Source organism: Cupressus sempervirens, chromosome 4, assembly GCF_028749045.1.
Source record: "Cupressus sempervirens isolate cs-2001-9-10 chromosome 4, ASM2874904v1, whole genome shotgun sequence".
In the NCBI taxonomy this organism is placed as follows: domain Eukaryota; kingdom Viridiplantae; phylum Streptophyta; class Pinopsida; order Cupressales; family Cupressaceae; genus Cupressus; species Cupressus sempervirens.
In genome coordinates this window covers 23,171,365-23,192,508 of record NC_143121.1, presented here as the reverse complement: position 1 = coordinate 23,192,508, position 21,144 = coordinate 23,171,365, and the positions used below count along the sequence as shown (strand labels likewise).

The window sequence follows — 21,144 nt, the reverse complement described above, 5'->3', positions numbered from 1 at the left end:
TAACAACATTAGTTAAGATGACACTTATTAAGGTATTTTTTTTATAAAAGATGGGTCACTTCCAAAATGCTCATTGTAGGTGGGCTTACTGCACCGAGACAAAAGAATGAAAAGGAAATCCACCACTCATGTAAAATTATTGGAAGAAACCCTTGGCTTACAACCTTTGATGTCTAATAGAAACAAGACACATGCTCTTCTCACAAGCTAACTTCACAGTTTCACATAACCTTGCACAATATCTAGCATATTGATCTTTTTATAGATATCTTTCATACCATTCCATCATAATCATCCTCTTATTTATATTCAGCTTTCAAACATGAAATCACAAAGTCAATTGTCAAAGCATAATTAGAAATAGGTCCAAACTAAACATTCCCACAATGGGGAGGAATGAAAAGTGGACCACACCACACACTGTCTCAACCAAAACACACATCACCCAAATGTCACATCAATCAAATCTCAATCGACAATAACCATATTTACAATCACATCACTGGACCACATCAACTCAACCAAAAAATAGAATATCAAAAGTTCAAGAAGTGAGTGATAAGAAGCCAAACTACCAGTACCATATCTAGAATAGCAAAGAATTCCATACCACAATTAAACACAACCATCACTAAATACATCATTGAAACACATCTTTCAAAGCCCCAACCTTTTGTAGCACCAACCTTAGGGCCAAGAAATGTAACATATCGTAAATATTAAACATGATCCAACCACCAAAGCAATAAATCATTGCCATCAATGACAACCATACTAACGCATCAACAACTAACACAAATAGTTTTGCAACATAAATGTCCACATGTAATCATTTTCTATGTAAAATTTATGAATATTCATTTTATAATTTTTGATTCTGATGAACATATTGTTAAGCAACATCAGTTGATACATATAGAGAGCACCTTGGCATTTATGGAGACATAATTGTCTTTTCAAATGACTCAATATAAATTTATTATGAAAGAAATTCATCATTAATTAATTTGAATAGGAATTATGCATTATTTTAAGAGGCTTTGTAAGAATAAGGAAACTAAACATATTCATAGTTTGCATGTAATCTAAGAATGTTCATTTTAGGATTTTATCTACTTTTAGAGTGATCTTTAACTAGAGTTCTATAACAAAAGGGTATCTCCTCCATCAAATTTATGATGATTTATTTTTTCTAGTTTCCTCTATTGAGTTATGCTATTTCAAATTGTACTTTGTATTTTACTTGATTTGAAATTAATAATTATATATTTTAAAGTGTGTGATACGTCATTAAAATAAATAAAATAGGTTTTGGTTTAACATTTGAATTTATTATATTTGAATGACTTAAACATATAATGGTACTTTTCACCCAATACAAACTTTTTGATTCATTGGATATGACATAAACATAAATCATTCTATGTTAGGTCAATTAATTCTACAAAAATGCTAGATATTTTGATGGAAATCAACTTAATCAATGTCTAACTAATTTTATCGAATAATTTTAGTAATAATCATAATTTTCCTTATTCAATTAACATATAACTAACTAGTGGAATACATTGTGTAACAAATATAATCAAAGATTTGTGTACCACAAATACTCCAAAAAAAATGCTTATAACTCCAAGCCCAAAGGTTGATAGATGTAGACCTTGCGAATCAATCACTGCGATTAAAAAATTAATATAATTTTAAGAATTTAATTTTATATGCAAAAAATAATATTATAATAAATATGAGTATTATTTATCTTTAAATGTTAATCAATCAAATAGAAAACTTTGATTTTATAAACCATATGGACTTTCATAGGCGTATATTGTATACCATATACTTTTAATCTTCATCTTATTCTAAGTTTTATGCTCATACCCTAAATCTTTCCATGTCATGACTTTTACTAATTTAGCACTCCCACTAATCCTACATTCAATTAATCATCACAAAGAATGCACATTCTTTAATCTATAGATTTGAACAAGTTCATCTCTACCTATTGTTTAACCACTATTTTTTTAAGATTTAATAATATGCCAAGCTAACCAATTTCTAATTAGTTCTCATATGTCAAATATTGTGCCAAAGGTTGAAAACTATGTGCCTAAGTCAAGTATAAAATGATATTAACCCTTATGTCATTTAAGAACAAAATCTAGAATCCATCTTGCTGATGCATAAATTTGTCTTAAAGAATAATTTATATCACAAGGCATCACGTATAGATAATATTGAAGGTATGTGACTTATATGCATACTAATCTCTAAAAAAACTAGGTTGGCTCTTTCTTCCTTCTATTTGAACCTATTTCTAATAAGAAATTAAAGGGTAAGAAATTTTTAAAAATACAAAATAGTCATGAGATAGAGGGAAGACCTCAATACCTTCTCAAGGGTCTAAAATAGAAAATATGGTTCTTCTTAAATCTTAAAACATATACGATTCAAAAAATGATAATCGTAATATCTATAACTACATTAAAGGAGGGATATATCAGGAGGTGACATTTATATCATTCATTTAGATGAAGCCACCTAAATCCTTTAACAAGGTGGCTCATTGATTTATGCTCTAAATCCTTTCACAAGGTTACTCTTAATGAGGTAAAGCTCCTAATAGGGCTAGAGGCAAATCCCTTAATTAGGTGACTCTTAACAGGGTCTAATCTTGACTGGGCATTATTGTAAGCTTCTACAATGACTATGCCTTTAACCAAATGTACTTCAAAAGAGTACAAATATTTTTAGGTACTATTTCCCACTATGATTTTTCCCTCTAACCAAGGGTTTTCACATGAGAAATCTTGGTTATCTTTTGCTGCATTTAATGGATGATTTTATGTGTTTCATTTGTTTCATTATTTGTTACTTCACAAGTTATAAGTTAATGCACGTGGTTGAATGATCAATGAACAAATTTGATTTGATTTGAATAGTTGGAAATTTTTTGAATCTCATAGATTACTAATTCACCCCCCTCTTAGTAACCTTGGACCTTGTAATACTTGCATAAAGCATACAAATAATAATTTATATTATCTCATAATTTATCTATGTTTTCTTGAACACTTTCTAATGTACATGGAGATGCATAACAACCTTCTTTTCTTATTGAAAATGGATTTATTTAACAAACTTAAGAAAATTAAATAAATATTTGTTGGGTGATACAAGATTTCTCTTACACCCTTAGATGTTCTTAAGATCAAACACCTAGGATAGAAAAATTATGTGAGCTTGGTCCCAAAAAATGGAGTTGGATGGAGCTTGGGTTGTAGATGTTCACAATAGATCCAACAATAGTTATGTTTTAATATGATGAACCCATAAAGTTGAGGTCACCTAGCCTCAATCACAATGTTGGTTGCCAGCTATGAGGTTTTGTCTCCTTCTAGACAAATTAGGAGAATATTATTTTGTCACTAGCTCTCTAGTCTTATCTTGTTTAGGAAGAAATAATCAAATTTTGCTCTTGAATCTTCTAGAAAGAACCACTACCTTATTGAAGTGGCACAATTTTTTCTTTCAATGATAGTTGTCTCCTAGAAGGAAACATTGGGCAGCTACCAACTGCGCAATTTTCTCTTCAAAAAAAAAAGATTGTTTCTTTGTTTCATTTTTTGGGTATCTTCTACCAACTTCTAGAAAGGGATCAAATAAAATTATTTTCTTTCCTTACACAACAAGTTAATGAGTCACCCCAAGTAGGTATATAGAGATGACTCTGGAATGTTTTTTTATTATGTTGAGTATTTGATTTTTTCTTTGAGCATGTTGGATCTTGGAACAAAACCCCCAAGAGATTGGTGTAATTTGTATGTTGGATCTTGTGATGAAACTCCCAAGATATTTATTTAATCTATTGTTGCTAAAAGAAATTTCTATTTCTATAATGTGATGAAGGAGCATCCTTGGGTCATTAACATTCTTGCATCAACCAAAAATATCTATTTGTTGGAATTCATTAGAATAAATGAGGCAGCCGGGGTGAATCAATTATCCAAGGTCTAGATATACAAATAAAAGTTTTTGCAATTTAGTGAACCCATATCCATAAAACCTTATTATGCATGCATCCATTAGATCATACAATACTTAAACTTTGTAGGTTACTGTCCTGGGTCAAAATAACTTTAGAAAAATGTAAACATCAAACATAACACATTCAACAACACATTTGACACATGGATTTTACGTGGAAACCCAATTTGAGAAAAACTACTAGTAACATGCTACTAATTCTCACTCTTTTGAAGTGATTCCCTATGAAAGGTCAACCCTATTAAAGGTTATAATACACACTGTTAAACATGACCTAGTTAGAGGATTTCAATCACCTTGTTAGGAGTGAGCTTTGTTAGAGGACTTTAGACCATTCACTTGGAATGTCACCTAATTAAATGATTTACAATTGACTATTAGATCAACCTCAATCCAAAGGATTTACCCTAGACTAATACAATGATTAGAAAATAACAGTAAGGCTTGATCTAATAAAAAATTACAACTCATTTACAGATTAAAAATCTCTATTTCATTCCTCCATTCTACTTGGCTTTCACAAACTTTAGCTTTGATAGCTTGTTCACCCTTCAAGAATTTATACTCTTAAGCCTTCTTACTTTACATTCCATTTGCAGTCTCTTATTTTTGGCCACTGAATGAAGCAATACCTTAGAATCCTTGTTTTCCTTAGTTTTTTGCACATGCCAACCTTTTCTTTTGACCAACTATCTCTATAAATAGAGATTTAAGATATTTTGTCATTCAACCTCAATCATCTATTTTAGGGTTAGGTGAGATTAGGTAGGATATAATGAATCTACCCACTTTTCCATTTGGTTCCTCTAGAAACTTATTCTTTAATCCTCTTTGAATTCATCACAAAATGGTTTACCTTGAATTCTATAACAACAGCTCACTAGCTCATCATAGTTATCTTCCACACACTTCACACAATTCAAGAAAACAAAATAGTCATCTCAGATTCATCAAATCTATAATTTAACATGAATACTGGCACTCAACATCAATATGTTGTCACTTGCCTTCCATACTACTCTTTCACTTGTCTTCCACTAGTTAACTCAGCAAACACTAAAGTTTACTGGTGCTCGACATCAACTAAACTTTACTCATCTTACACTAAGTTCACTTGGCATACATTGAATCTTCACTTTACTCATCTCCTACTGATTTTCTACCCAACTTGCACTAAGTTTTCTTGACACCTACTATCTATTGGGTGAAGCTTTGTAGACTCAATTCTTCTTACTTGTCCTTCTAGACTTAATTAGTGTATCCATCCTTTGCAACCTTAAGTAGATAAAAAAATATAATATATCATCATTGTCTTAACTAATCTTTTTACTCCTTTTTCATACCATAACTCAACCTTTCCTCTAGGTGCTCTTATTATCTTATTTGATCAAATCCTCTCTATTAATAAAATAAATTATAGTACTCACATCAACTAAGTAGTTGTCTTACCAGCAAGTAGCAAGTTTGACATCAGTGACAAAATAATGATTATTCCATTACAGGTTCTTCACTTTAACACAATCTCATATCAACAATCTCCCTCTTTGGCATTGATAGAAAACCAATATCAACAACAATACTAAAAATAAAATAATTCCTTATACTGAAATCTCTCACTCTATCAGCTTCTGTATAGGCTACAAAATTATGTTCTAATCAATTAAAAATCAACTCTTCATGTTCTTATATCTCCCCTAGTTTTGTCTCCCTCTTACTAGGTATATGCATTTCTTTTCTGTCTTTTCTCCCTCTTTGGTAAACATCGGGTATACTATCTCCCTCTGATTAGATATTACAAGTATTTCTTTCTCTTTCCCACTTTGTTTGGTATTCTTTATTTCTCCCTTTTCTATCTCTTCTCCCTTCTTTTATCTCTCCCTCTTTGACAATAATGCCAAAGACTTGTCATCTCATCATGCAGATGTTAACAATTTCAGTTTCTCCCTCTGTCACCTAACTTGTGATTGATCTTTTATTCCAGCTCTTAGATTACTTTAGGTAGCTCCTCAAGTAAGATCCACTGCATCAAGTTGTAAGATAAAACATTCATCTTGGTTGATGTAGGGCACTACTCATGCTTCTTAAGTAGATTTGGATAAGGGTATCACCCCTAATTTACTGATGCAGAAGCATCCTAGGTTCCCTTGTAATCCTATACTTTTGTTCATTTTGCTAGTTGATGATGAGTTGCCAGCTTCCAGTTGATGTCGAGTTGCTAGTTTCTAGTTGATGTCGAGTTGTCAGTTTCTAGTGGATGCCGAGTTGCAAGTTTCCAATTGATGCTAAGCTACTAGTTTCTAGATGATGTTGAGTTGCTAGTTTCCAGTTGATGTCGAGTTTCCAATTTCTAGTTGATGCCGAGTTGCCAGTTTCCAGTTGATTCTGAGTTGCTAGTTTCCAGTTGATGTTGAGTTGCCAGTTTCTAGTTGATGTCGAGTTGCTAGTTTTCAATTGATGTCGAGTTCCTAGTTTCTAGTTAATGATGAGTTACTAGTTTCCAGTTGATGTGGGGTTGCTAGTTTCTAGTTGATGCCGAGTTGCCAATTTCCAGTTGATGCCGAGTGCCAGTTTCCAGTTGATGCCAAGTGCCAATTTTTCAGTATGTGTCAAGTTATCCAGTGTGTACCGAGTTGTCTATGTTTTTGGTTCTTAGTGGGAGCTAACTTTCATATTTAATTTTAATCATGAATTTAATGATAGGATCTCATTTAGGGATGAGTGTTGACCATCTTGAGGTCGACCTTTCTATTATATAATGTTCTAGAATCTTTTGTAAGCCCTTTTGGCAAGTATAAATAGAGTGGTTAGGCTTAGATTAAAGATAGAACTTAGAGGATTGAAAAAGGAATGCATATGTGTTTGGACATGCAAATTTAAAGCTTGATCATGGATCTAGAAGTTGTATTTTGTATCTGGCCATAACCTAGAAGGCATTACAACTGGGCATGTGTGCTGTTTACTTGATGAATTAATAAGGATATTCTTGTTCACTCTACTTGGTGCTATATTTTTGTGTTTTTTTTTCTGTTGTGTAACTCTAGTAGGTTGATTTGGAGTGCCTTAGGCCCTAGTTGTTCACTTTCTCCCTACATTAGGTGGTATTAGAGCTTGAGGTTCATCCTTGTGGAGATTGGATCATGTAGAACCTTGATTTGGATTTGGTTGTAGGGTTGCAGATTTGTGGATTTGACCTATAACTTGCAAAGGGTTATGATCTTGTAGGAACTTGATTTGTAAAGATGGTTCGAGGTAGAGGAAATGCTGATAATGCAATATTGGATACATTGAGACAAATTGTAACTAGATTAGATGCTGTGGAGACAACCCAAAGGAGAGGAGCACATCTTGATTGATGTAAGTGATGATGAAGCAGTAGCACCAAACCCTAATCTAGAACCTGAAGAAGACTAAGATTAAGCTAGATTGTTGAGAGTATTGTCTAGAAAAAATTCAAAGCCTATTATGGAAGTTGTTCCTTATGATGGGAGATTGGACACCAATGCTGTGTTGGATTGGATCTCTGATATGGAGAAGTTCTTTGAGTGTGAAAACACTCCTGATAATAGGATGGTGAAAATTGCTATTACTAGGTTGAAAGGTCATACCTCATTGTGGTGAGAGCATTTGAAAACTGATAGACAAAGGAGAGGAAAGGAAAAGATCAAAACTTGGGTAAAGATGGTGAACAAGGTAAAGAAAAAATTCCTTTTTGTTGATTATCAGGTTAGTTTGTTGAGAAAGATACAAAATTTGAGACAAAGAGACATGTGTGAAAGAGTATACTAAGGAATTCTATAGATTGGACATCAGATCTGGGCCAAGGTATTTTTTAGTGGCTAATATTTGTAAAATGGCTAATTTTAGAAAAAATTTGCTAGTAATTTGGCTAATAATTTAGGATTTATGCAACCTATATTGCCACATTTTTATTAAATTTAGTTCTAAAATATCTAAAATCGCTCAATAGTTTATTTTATTAAAAAAATTAAACTCAAAGATTCAACACAATTTTCGATACATGATTATATATTATTGAAGAAATTAAAATTAATTCACTAATAATTATCATAATTGTTAGTTACTTTAGGGATATATCACCAATATTTAGTTTTCATTATTGATTTAAAATATAATGTAATTATCCTCATAATTTCCATGAGATAAAACATGTTCAATTTTGGTTTCTAAAATTCCATGATGATTAGTGAACTTTCTATTTTTATTGAGATTTGCCAATATTTTCTAGTAAAAAATTATGATTCCAAAATAATCGCCAAGTTAAACAATATTTAAAATTAAAAAATTGAGAGATTCGTCGATAAAAAATAATTTGGTTTTTCAAAATAATGAAAGCTTCACCAATATTTTATATCTTTTTTTGGAGGGGGCTTTCTTAAAGTTTACACTGATCTGGACATGTGGATGATGATGTTGAGAAAATTGCAAAGTACATAAATGGATTGAGATTTGGAAGTCAAGATGTGATAAGTATTGTGAAATTAAAAAGTGTGGAAGAAGAATACCAATATGCCTTGAAAGCTGAGATCTTAACAAAGAAGCATGAACAAAGACAAAGAGGTTGAGGTGGTAGATTCTAGAGAGGTAGAGGTAGATCTTATGGTGAAGGTGGAAGATCTAACAATTTTGAACAAGATAAGGGAAAATTTGAATAGAAAAATAATGACAAGAGAAAGACTGAGTAGAAAGGTGGTAATTCTTATCCAGGAGGTACTAATTCTTACCGAAGAAGAAGTAATTCTTATTCTAGAGGTGGTTTTCATGGTAATTGTTTCAAATGTGGTAAAGAGGGACATAGATCTTTTGAATGTAGATCTTAATAGGAATGTTGTGATTCAAAGAGATGATGAGGGTTCACCAAGTGGACCTGAGGCTGGAGAAAATCTAATGATGAGAAGAACCTTATGTAATAAGGGAAGTGATGAGGAACCTGTTTTAAGGAGAAGTCTTTTCAAGACAAGGTGTAATATGGTTGAATAATGTTGCAAAGTGATCATTGATAGTGGAAGTTCTACAAATTTGGCATCAGAAGAGTTGGTTACCAAGTTGCAGTTGCAGAGGCTAAAGCCCTATCATGTTTCATGGATCAAAGATGAGCATAAGATCTTGGTAAGTGAGCAATGCCTTATGAAATTCAAGATTGGACATTAATTTGATGAAGTTTTGTGTGATATTATGCCTATGGATTGTTGTCATATTCTTTTGGGTAGACCTTGGTAATATGATAGATATGTTGTACATGATGGAAGATTGAATCAATATACTATTTGGGTAAATGGGAAGAAACACATATTGTTACCTTTGATTGAAAGTCCAAATGAGGTCAGTTGAACTACAATAAAAATTTGCATGGTTAATGGGAAACAATTTGAAAAGGAACTGAAAAAGAATTAAGTCTATTTTGCCATAGTTCCTAGAGGACCGAGTGTTAGTAGTAATGATTGAGCAACAAAAGTTGGTAATGACTAAGTGACAATAGATAATGATAGCTAAGTACCAGTAGAAATTACAAAATTGCTAAATGAGTATAATAATATTATTGTTGAAGATATTCTTGATGGTTTACCACCAATGAGAAGTATAAGTCATTGTATGGATTTGATTCTTGGAGCTAGTTTGCTGAACAAAGCACCATATAGATTGACACCTACAGAGAATGAAGAACTTAATAGACAAGTGCATGAGTTATTGTAGAAAGGTTTGATTAGAGAAAGCTTGAGTCCATATGATGTACTTGCTGTATTAGCACCTAAAAAGAATGGGGAATGGAAAATGTATATTGATTCCAAAGTTATTAACAAGATAATAGTGAAATATAGTTTTCCTATGTCGAGGATGGATGACATAATGGATTATTTGAGTGGAGCAAAGTATTTTACAAAGATTGATTTGAAGAGTGGCTATCATTAGATCAGAATCAGAGAAGGTGATGAATGGAAGATTGCTTTCAAGACAAAAGATGGTTTGCATGAATGGTTAGTTATGCTTTTTGGTTTGACTAATGCATCTAGTACTTTCATGAGGTTGATGAATTAAGTTCTGAAAAGATTTTTGGGTAAGTTTGTGATTGTTTATTTGGATGATATTCTAATATTTAGTAAGACCAAGGAAGAACATCTTGAGCATATTAGACAAGTATTGCAGAGATTGAAAGAGAAGTTGATGATTAATCTAAAAAAGTGTTTTTTTTATGCAAGAAGAGATTGTATATTTGAGATTTGTGATTTCAGCTGATGGTTTGAGAATGGATCCTAAAAAGGTTAAAGCAATTTTGGAATGACCTACACCTAAGAATGTGGGCGAGGTAAGATCATTTCATAGTTTGGGTAGTTTTTATAGAAAGTTTATAAAGAATTTTAGTGCTATTTGTAATGCTATGACTGAGACAATGAGAGGAGACAAAAAGGAATTCAAGTGTATACATAGAGTTGATAACAGTTTTGAGACTTTGAAACAAAAGGTTGCTGAGTTTCCTGTATTGGCCTTACCTAATTTCAATAAGGTATTTCAAGTTGAATGTGATGCTAGTGGTAGTGCAATAGGAGCTATATTAAGTCAAGAAGGTAAGCCTATTACTTTCTTTAGCGAAAAGTTCAATGATGCTAAAAGGAAGTATTTTGTGTATGATCAAGAGTTTTATGCTATTTTTCAAGTGTTGAAGAAGTGGAGACACTATTTGATTCCTAAGGAGTTTGTGTTGTATACTGATCATAAAGCTTTACGATACTTGAGAAGTCAACTTAAATTGAATTAGAGACATATGAAGTGGGTTGAGTACTTGCAGAGTTTTACATTTGTTATTAAGCATAAGAGTGGAGTTACTAACATGGTTGCTGATGCATTGAGTACAAGGCATTCTTTGTTGACTGAAATGAAGGTTGAAGTTCTTAGTTTTGATGAAATGAAAGAGTTGTATGATATTGACCTTGATTTTTCTGAGGTGTGGAGAGAGTGCAGAGCACCAAACTTAACATATCACATTAGTAAGTATTATTAATATTTTATTCAAGAAGGTATGTTGTTCAAAGGTATTTAGTTGTGTATTCCTAGAAGTTCTATGAGGTTGAATCTGATTAAGGGAAAACATAGTGGGGGATTGGCTGGACATTTTGGAATTGATAAGACATTGAGTTTGCTGAAAGAGAAGTATTATTGGACACAAATGTATAAGGATGTTTAGAAATTTTTGAAGAGTTGTGGAGTTTGTCAAATTGTAAAAAGAGTAAGTCAAAATACTAGTTTGTATACACCTATTACTATTCTTGAGAAACCTTGGAGTGACATCAGTATGAATTTTGTTCTTGGATTGCCTAAGACAGTGAAGGGGTATGATTCCATATTTGTTGTAGGGGACAGAGTTTCTAAGATGGCTCATTTCATACCATGTAAGAAGACATTAGATGCAAAGCATGTTGTTGAACTTTTCTTTAAAGAGATTGTGAGATTGCATAGATAACCAAGAAGTATTATTTCTGACAGAGATAGTAAATTTGTTGGTTATCTTTGGAAGACTTTATGAAAGAAGATGGGTACTGAGTTGAAGTTTAGTTCTATATTCCATCTACAAATAGATGGATAGATAGAGGTTGTGAATAGAAGTTTAGGTAATTTACTGAGATGTTTGGAGATAAACCAAGTAATTGGGAGATGGTATTGGCACAAGTTGAGTTTGCATATAATAATTTTGTGAATAGAAGTACAAGGATGATACCTTTTGAGATTGTTACTAGAATGAAGCCTAGAGGAGTATTAGATTTGAGAGATGTTGTTGGTGAAGATAAGAGAAGTGTTGCAGGAAAAGAATTTGTTGATTTTATGGAGTCTTTGCATAAGGAAGTGAAGTTGAGGATGGAACAATGTAATAAGAAGTATAAAGAGAATGCTAATAAGTCTAGAAGACATCATGTTTTTAAAGTTCGTGATGAGGTGATGGTTCATTTGAAGAAAGGAAGATTTCCTATTGGAACATATAGTAAGATGAAGATGAAGAAATTTGGACCTTGTAAGATCTTGAAGAAGTTTGACAGTGGTAATGCTTATCAAGTTGAGTTACCTAAGGATATGGATATATCTCCTATATTCAATGTTGCTGATTTGTATAAGTATCATGAGTTAGATGATGAAGTTTTTGTATCTGATGATTATCCTAAGAAGCAGATTGAAGAGGTTGAACAGATATTGGATCAGAGAGTTGGTAAAAGTACAAGAGAAAAAGACTACTATGAATATTTGGTGAAGTTGAAGAATAGACCAATTGAAGATGCTAAATGAATTTCTCAATCTGAGTTGGATTCAACTTGGGTTGTGACACTTGCATGATTTAGGAGAATCAATTCTTCTAACCCCAGTTGTCTGATGTAAGAGCATCCTGGGTTCCCTTGTAATCCTCCACTTTTGTTCATTCTTTTAGTTGATGCCGAGTTACCAACTTCCAATTGATGCCGAGTTGCTAGCTTCGAGTTGATGTCGAGTTGCTAGTTTCCAATTGATGTCGAGTTGCCAGTTTCTAGTTGATGCCAAGTTGCCAGTTTATAGTTGATGTCAAGTTACCAATTTCTAGTTGATGCCAAGTTGCCAGTTTCTAGCTGATGCCAAGTTGCTAGTTTCTAGTTGATGCCAAGTTACCAATTTTCAATTGATGTCGAGTTTCCAGTTTCCAGTTGATGTCGAGTTTTTAGTTTCTAGTTGATGCCAAGTTGCCAGTTTCTAGTTGATGTCGAGTTGCTAGTTTCCAGTTGATGGAGAGTTGCCAATTTCCAGTTGATGTTGAGTTTCTAGTTTCTAGTTGATGCCAAGTTGCCAGTTTCTAGTTGATGCTGAGTGCTAATTTCTAGTTGATGCCAAGTGCCATTTTTTTAGTATGTGCCGAGTTATTCAGTGTGTGCCAAATTGTCTATGTTTTTGGTTCTTAGTGGGAGTTGACTTTTGCATTTAATTTTGATTTTGAATTTAATGATAGGATCTCATTTAGGGATGAGTGTTGACCATCTTGAGGTTAGCCTTTCTATTAAGTAATGTTCTATAATCTTTTGTAAGCCCTTTTGGAAAGTATAAATAGAATGCTTAGGCTTAGATTAAAGGTCAAAGTTAAAGGATTAAAAAAGGAATGCGTATGTGTCTGGCCATGCGAATTTAAAGCTAGATCATGGATCTGGAAGTTGTATTCTGTATCTAGCTATAACCTAGAAGGCCTTAGAGTTGGGCATGTATGCTATTTACTTGATGAATTAATAAGGATATTCTTGTTCGCTCTCCTTGGTGCTGTATTTCTGTGTTGTGTTTTTCGCTATGTAACTCTGGTAGGTTGATTTGGATAGTTGAGTGTGTCCTAGGCCTTGGTTTCTCTCTTTCTCCCTATTTCATTTACCTCTTAGATACTCATGAGCATCCTTAGGTAATTATTTTGTGAAGATATCAACTATTTGCTCCTTTGTATTCTCACATTCCATCTTGACTTCTTTTTCTTGAACTAACTCTCTCAAGTAATGATACTTGATTTCAATGTGCTTAGTCTTTGTGTGCATTATAGGGTTCTTTGATACATTTATAAAACTTTTATTATCACAATAAAGTATCACAGGTTCAGTAATTTCTTCCTTCATACCTTTGAGTAGCTATTTGATGCATACAATGTTTGTACAATTTACTGTGGTAGCCACGTATTTAGCTTCAGCAGTAGATTGAGATATGCAATTTTTTTTCTTGCTGGTCCAGGTGACCAACCTCTTTCCTAAGAAAAATACTCCTCCACTAATGCTTTTTTTGTGTCAACATCAGTGTAGGCTCTCAACTTAAACTTCTCATTTTTCTTGTAGTATAGACCATAGTCTTCTACTCCTTTCAGATATCTCATTATTCTCTTAACAAACATCAAATGATTCTCCTTAGGATTAGCAGAGAATTTTGTAACAATCCCAACAGATAATGCAATGTCAGGTCTATTATGTACTAGATATTTACAATTTTCCAATCATAGACCTACACAGTGTTTGATTCACATCACTTGAAACATCATTCTTTGACAACTTGTGTCCTATCACCATTGGTGTGCTAACTAGTTTTGAATCTTGTAATCCAAGAAAGTTCAATATTTCCTTCACATACTTAGACTGAGTGATGTATATACCATATTTCATCTGATATACTTGCAAACCAACAAAGAACTTGATCTCTCCAAATATAGACATCTCAAATTATTTCTTCATTTCATTTGCAAATGCCTTACATAATCCATCTTGACCTCCAAATATGATATCATCAAAAAAAATTTCAGCTAGTAAAATATCTGTACCTTCTTCTATCTTCAATTACAGATTGTTGTTATCATCAGTCCTCTCAAATCCAATCTTCACAAGATAATTGTGAAGCCTTTCATACCATGCTCTTGGGGCTTTCTTTAAACCATATAAAGCTTTGTGTAGTCTATATACCATATTCTTTTTGTTAGCATCAACAAATCCTTCTCGCTATTCTATACAGACCTCTTCTTCTAATATGCCATTCATATATGTTGACTTCACATCCATTTGATAAAATTTGAAACCTTTGTATGCAAAGTAAGCAAGAAGAGTTCTTACTCCCAATCTTGCAATAGAGGCAAATGTTTCTCCATAGTCTATTCCTTCTTCTTGTGCATACGCTGTGCAAACTAATCTTTCCTTATTCCTTGTGACTTCACCATTTTCATCAACTTAGTTCTGTACACCCACTTGATTCCAATCACATTCTTATCCTATGGTCTAGGAACTAGAGTCCATGTCTTGTTTTTCTTAATCCATTCATTCTCTTCTTTTGTAGCTTTGCTCTAGTCCACATTTTCTAAGGCATCTTTCAGTGACTTAGGTTCATGCATGCTCAAAAAACATGTATCACTTCTTAGTCTATTCCATATTTTTGGTCTAGCATCTCTATCTTCAATAATTTGTTCAATAGGGTGATGCCTTTTGACATACTTTGACAATATTGGTTCTTCTCTACTTTCCTCATTAGGTTTGTCAACTTTTGAATCACTATGCACTTGTCTATCTAGTAATTAAACATTTCTTTTATGTACACTAATCTTAGAATCATAATGTATCTCATCTTCAATTTGCAACTTGGCACCTAAGTGCAACTCAGTTCCTAAATGCAACTCGACATTCATTGTATGTGACTCGGCAGTCACTGAAACTTGTTGATTTTCTATTTGATTTACAACATCTTTATCAGTAGGCATACCTTGATAATACTATACAAAATATTTGTATTCCTCTAGTTTCTTCATAGGTTTAGCTTCATGTACCTTTGTATATTCATCAAACTTCACATTTGCACTTTCCACAACTTTGTTAGTGTTAGTATTTAAACACTTATAAGCTTTACTTCTTGTGGAATAGCCAAGGAATATACCTTCTTCACTTTTAGCATCTAATTTACCATTCCTAAAATCTTTAAGAATATAGCACTTTCTTCCAAACACCTTAAAATATTTTACATTGGGTGAGTATCCATACCATAATTCAAAAGGTGTTGAATGAGTACCTTTCTTGACTTGCACATAGTTCAAGGTATAGATAGTAGTACTTACAACCTCTCTCTAGCATTTCAAAGCAACATTCTTCTCCATCACGAGTGTCCTAGCATAGCCCATTATAGATATGTTTCTCCTTTCAACAATTCCATTTTGTGGAGGGTTCCTAGGTGCAGATGTTTGTCTTTTGATTCCTTTGTCATTACAGAACATCTCAAACTCATTTGATGTAAATTCTTCTCCTTTGTCAAATCTCAGACATTTCAAGCTTTTGCCTATCTCCTTGTCAACTCTTGCTATACCACTTAAACATTTGAAATTCATTAGATTTTTGTTTCAGAAACATAATTGTCATCATCCTAGAATAATCATCAAAAAATAAGATAATGTAATTGTCACCTTTGTAGCTTTCCACATTGATTGGTCCACACAAGTCAATATGAACAATCTTAAGAATTTCTTTAGAGGTATGAGTATTACTCTTAAAACTAGATTTTGTCATCTTGCATAATTGACATTGTTTGGAAATTATATTGTCAGGTTTTTTCAATTTAGGCAAACTTCTCACTCTTCTTATCTTACTAATACTAACCAAGTTATCAAAATTAATATGACATAACCTCTTGTACCATAACCACACATCATCAAATTCTACAACAAGACAAGTAGCATCATTCATATCAAGATAAAATAGATTACCTCCAGTTTGATCACCTTTCCCAATTAGTTTCCCATCACTGTCATATATGTTAGCTATCTTGTTCTCAAACTCAACCTTGCAACTTGAACTATTCAGTTGTGACACACTCAACAAATTATAGTTAAGTCCTTCAACATAATAAATATTATCACACGAAATATTTTCTGTGAGTTTGATAGATCCTTTTCCTTTTATTAGACAATGTGCATCATTACCAAACCCTACACTATTTCCATCATAATAATTCAAGGTAATGAACTTACTTTTATCTCTAGTCATATTATGTGAACACCCACTATCAATGATCCATCTATCACTCTTGTTCACATAAGACACTAGTGCAATTGCCTCATCCTCATCATAATCATCCTTCATTGCAACATACACCACTTCATTATCACGATCATTAGATCCATCTTTGGTTTCTCCCTCTACAATGTAGCAAGACTTCTTTCCTTTGTCTTTGTAATCTTTGTTATCCTCATCTCTTTTACTTATGTATTTGTCTCCACTTCTATTGTTCTTCTTCTCTAGACATCTAGAAGCAATATGACCAACCTCATTTCAATTAAAACACATGATAGGTAACTTACCTTTAAATTTTCCTTTGCCTTTGTGAAATATCCTTGCTAGTAGTGCTTCAAGTTGTTCTACATCCTCCTCATCTATGTCACTATCACTAGAAACATATTTGACCTTTTCTTCTTCTCCTTAGGTTCCTTTAATGACAACTTAGTTTTGAAAGTAGTTTCAACATTTTTAGGTTTGAAATTATCAAAATTAGAGAGCTCAAAGGCAGTGAGCCCACCTACCAAACCTTCCAAAGTCAAATTTGAACCTAGTATACATCTCAATTCTTGCATGGCAGAAACTCTAATAGCATAGATGAGCAATAATGTTCTCAGTACTTTACTCAATACATTATCATTATCAATAATACCATTAGTTCCTCTTATAGCATTAACAATATCTTTTATTTTGGAGTAATATTGAGCAACATTCTCACCTTCTTGCATCCTCATATCATTGAATTTTCCTATAAGACTTCCAAATTTGGCTGTTAAGACATTTGTGTCTCCTCCATAAATGGTGCGTAGAGTATCTCACATCTACTTTGTAAAATCACAATCCTTGATGTCATCGAACTCAACATAACTTAGCGTAGAGGAAATCTCCAACATTACCTTATTGTGTTCTTCCTTCTTTTTTAGATCATCCATAGTTACAGCTGCAACATGATCAACATGCTCAATGAGGATGGTAGATTATGCATGCTCTCCAAGACCTTCTAGGTGTAGCTTCATCAGAATTTTCCATGAAGGGAAGTTCTCCTTGTTAAGCTTGGGTACGTCTGTTTTTGACATCTTGATTTTTTACTTCTAGTAATTTCAAACTAGTCCTCTTAAGTAGATGGCCCTGAGTCCAATTGTTGAAATTCTTTAGAATAATAGAGAGGGGGAAGGGGGGAGGTAAATCAATTATCCAAGGTCCAGATGTACAAATAAAACTTCTCATAGATTAGTGAACCCATATCCATAAAACCTTATTATGCATGCATCCATTAGATCATACAATACTTAATTTTTGTAGGTTACTGTCCAAGGTCAAAATAACTTTGCAAAAATGTAAACATGAAACATAATAGATTCAACAATACATTTGACACATGGATTTTACATGAAAACCCGATTTGGGAAAAATCACCAGTAACATGCTACTAATTCTCACTCTTCTGAAGTGATGCCCTGTGAAAGGTCAACCCTAGTAAAGGTTATAATACACACTATTAAATGTGACCTGGTTAGAGGATTTCAATCACCTATTAGGAGTGAGCCTTGTTAGAGGACTTTAGACTATTTACTTGGAATTTCACCTGGTTAAAAGATTTACAAATGACTGCTAGGTCAACCTTAATCCAAAGGATTCACCCTAGACTAATACAATGATTAGAAAGTAATGGTAAGGCTTGATCTAATAACAAATTACAACTCACTTGTAGATTACAAACCTTTGTTTTAGTCCTCCATTTTTCTTGTCTTCAGACACTTTGTCTCTGATAGCTTGTTCACCCTTCAAGCATTCATACTCTTAAGCCTTCTTGCTATGCATGCCATTTGCAATATCTTCTGTTTAGCCACTGAATGAAGCAATACCATAGACTCCTTGTCTTCCTTAAGTTCTCACACATGAAAACCTTTGCTTCTGACTAGCTCTCTCTATAAATAGAGATTTAAGATATTTTTCAGCTCAACATCAACCATCCATTTTAGGGTTAGTTAGGTTTAGGCAGGATACAATGAATCTACCCACTTTTCCATTTGGTTCCTCTAGAAACCTCTTCTTTAATCCTCTTTGAATTCACCACAAAATGGTTTACCTTGAATTCTTTGCCACCAACTCACCATCTCATTCTAGTCATCTTCCACATGCTTCACACAATTCAAGAAAAAAATAGTCTTCTCAGATTCTTCAAATCTATGATTAAACATGAATATTGGTACTTGACATTAATATGCTATCACTTGCCTTCCATATTTTCTTCTACTTGTCTTCCACTAGTTAACTCGAAAAAAACTAAAGTTTACTAGTGCTCGACATCAACTAAACTTTACTTAGCTTACACTAAGTTCATTCGGCATACACTGAATCTTCACTTTACTTTGCTCCAACTAATTTTTTGCTTAGCTTGCACTAACTTTTCTTGGCACCTACTATCCACTTGGTCAAGCTTGGCAAACTTAATTCTTCTTACTTGTCTTGCTAGACATAATCAACATATCCATCCTTTGCAGCCTTAAGTAGATAAATAATACACTATATTATCACTATCTTAACTGATCTTTATAGTCCTTTTTCATACCATAACTCAACCTTTCCTCTAGGTGCTCTTGTTATCTCATTTGATCAAATCCTCTCCATTAATCAAACAAATGATAGTATTCACATCAACTAAGTAGTTGTCTTACCAACAAGTAGCAGGTTTGACATCAGTGACAAAATAATGATTGTTCCATTACAAGTTCTTCACTTTAAAACAATCTCGTATCAACAGTATTTATTTGAGTTCTAGTTTTCTCACCTTAGGTGTATGTGGGAACAATCCTTCAACTCTTCTTTCTTTGAATTGTACAACTAGAGATTTTTCCTAGAATGCTTTGGATTTTCTATTTAGGTTCACACCTTGATCCAAGCCTATATTTGTCCTTATGAGAAGATTGAGTTTTCCAATCTTGTGAACCTATTCCATGATCGATGAAGCTTAATGGCACTTTTTTGATGTTCCTACATTCAAAGTGGACCTCATTGTTTGATTACGTAACATTTCATCCTTATCTGAAGGAGTTTTTCTAATTTAGATCTTGTCCTAAATATTGGAATACATTTTCTTCTTTTTTGAAGAATGTGATTGGTCTAGGTTGTTGGAAATACAATAGGGAAGTAAACTCTAAGAGCGGGGGGGGGGGAGGTGAATCAACACTTAAAACTTTTAACCTCAAAAACATTCACTACACATCCATCTCACAATCTATGCATATAAACTGAAATACCAAATTAAGCATATACATCCATATCATGAAATTAAAACATTCAACACATGTATGACACAAGATACTTGGTTACCTAGAAACCCTCCAAGAAGAAGGTAAAATTGGGGTGGGGATAATAGCCACGAATCTTCACTATTGTAGTAATAAAGTTATCCAATGAAGGTTATAATGTTTTGATCATGAAACATGATCTACCCTATGAAAGGTCTACCCTATTAAAAGCTTACAATATTGTTAGATCTTACCATTAAAGGATTTCAACACCCTATTAGAAGTGTACCTAGTAAAAGGAATTTAACTTACAATAAAGTAAGCACCCTGGTAAAGGATTTATGATAGCTTTTTAAGACTACTTTGTTAAGAGATTTAACTGCACTTATTAGAATGTTTCAGCATTGATCCTTTGGATAACACTCTATTGCTTGATGTTAGATCACCTCTATTCTAATTTGTACTTGATCCATTTTGATTAGATGTATCTCTGTTATCTTCTGATTCCTTTCCTTTGTTCTCCTCTAACTAATTTTGCAATGTAGCTCAAATCATAACTCCTTAGTCACTATGAATGCTTTGTTTGCACATGCAAACTTCTCTTTAATTCTCCTTATGTATTCTTTGAAAGTTTAGGGTTTGTCCTCCTTAATAAGACCTAGGTGACTTAAGGTTAGGTATGAATCAACGATTGTGATTCATCGATATTGTTGCTTAATCCTCCCCTTTTTCTAATTGGATGCATGTAATGCATAGGGGTTCACAATTAAGATTCATCCTTATCATCTAAGGTCATAAAACAATCCTTAAGTTGACCCAAAAATAGTTTACATAGAAGTTTGTGCCATTACAAACAACTATGTCAAAATTGCCTAACTTGGCACTTGAAGTCCTTGATGCTCGCCATCAAATGCAACTTTAATGCTATAACTCAACCTCTAAATGAATCAACATCCATTGATCACTAGGCACATACTATCTACTCAACACCTAAGTGACTCGACACTTACTAGTTACTCGACTCATACTAAATATCTTTCGCTCGACATGTATTACTTGTTCAGCATGAACTAAGTAAATGACTTAAGTTTATTGTCACTCATATTTCAAAACCAATATAAGATTAATAATATTCCCCTTTGACATGAGTGGAAAAATATGTGGTCAAGCATGAATAACCTTTAGCCTTTCAAGCATAACTTAGATAATATCCACTTTCATACAAAATTTCAAAACTTCAAAATTTTGCAAAAAACTTATGACTCATTAGTCATACCTCAAAATTCAATAAATCCTCATGAGTTGATAGTGTTATTCTATATCTAAACCAA

General features: G+C 33.0%; 1 pseudogene; it reads right to left on the bottom strand.

Annotated features, from left to right (window-relative positions):
* The window catches only part of LOC149559727 (uncharacterized), a 70,554-nt pseudogene that overhangs the window by 12,069 nt on the left and 37,341 nt on the right, over nt 1–21,144 (bottom strand).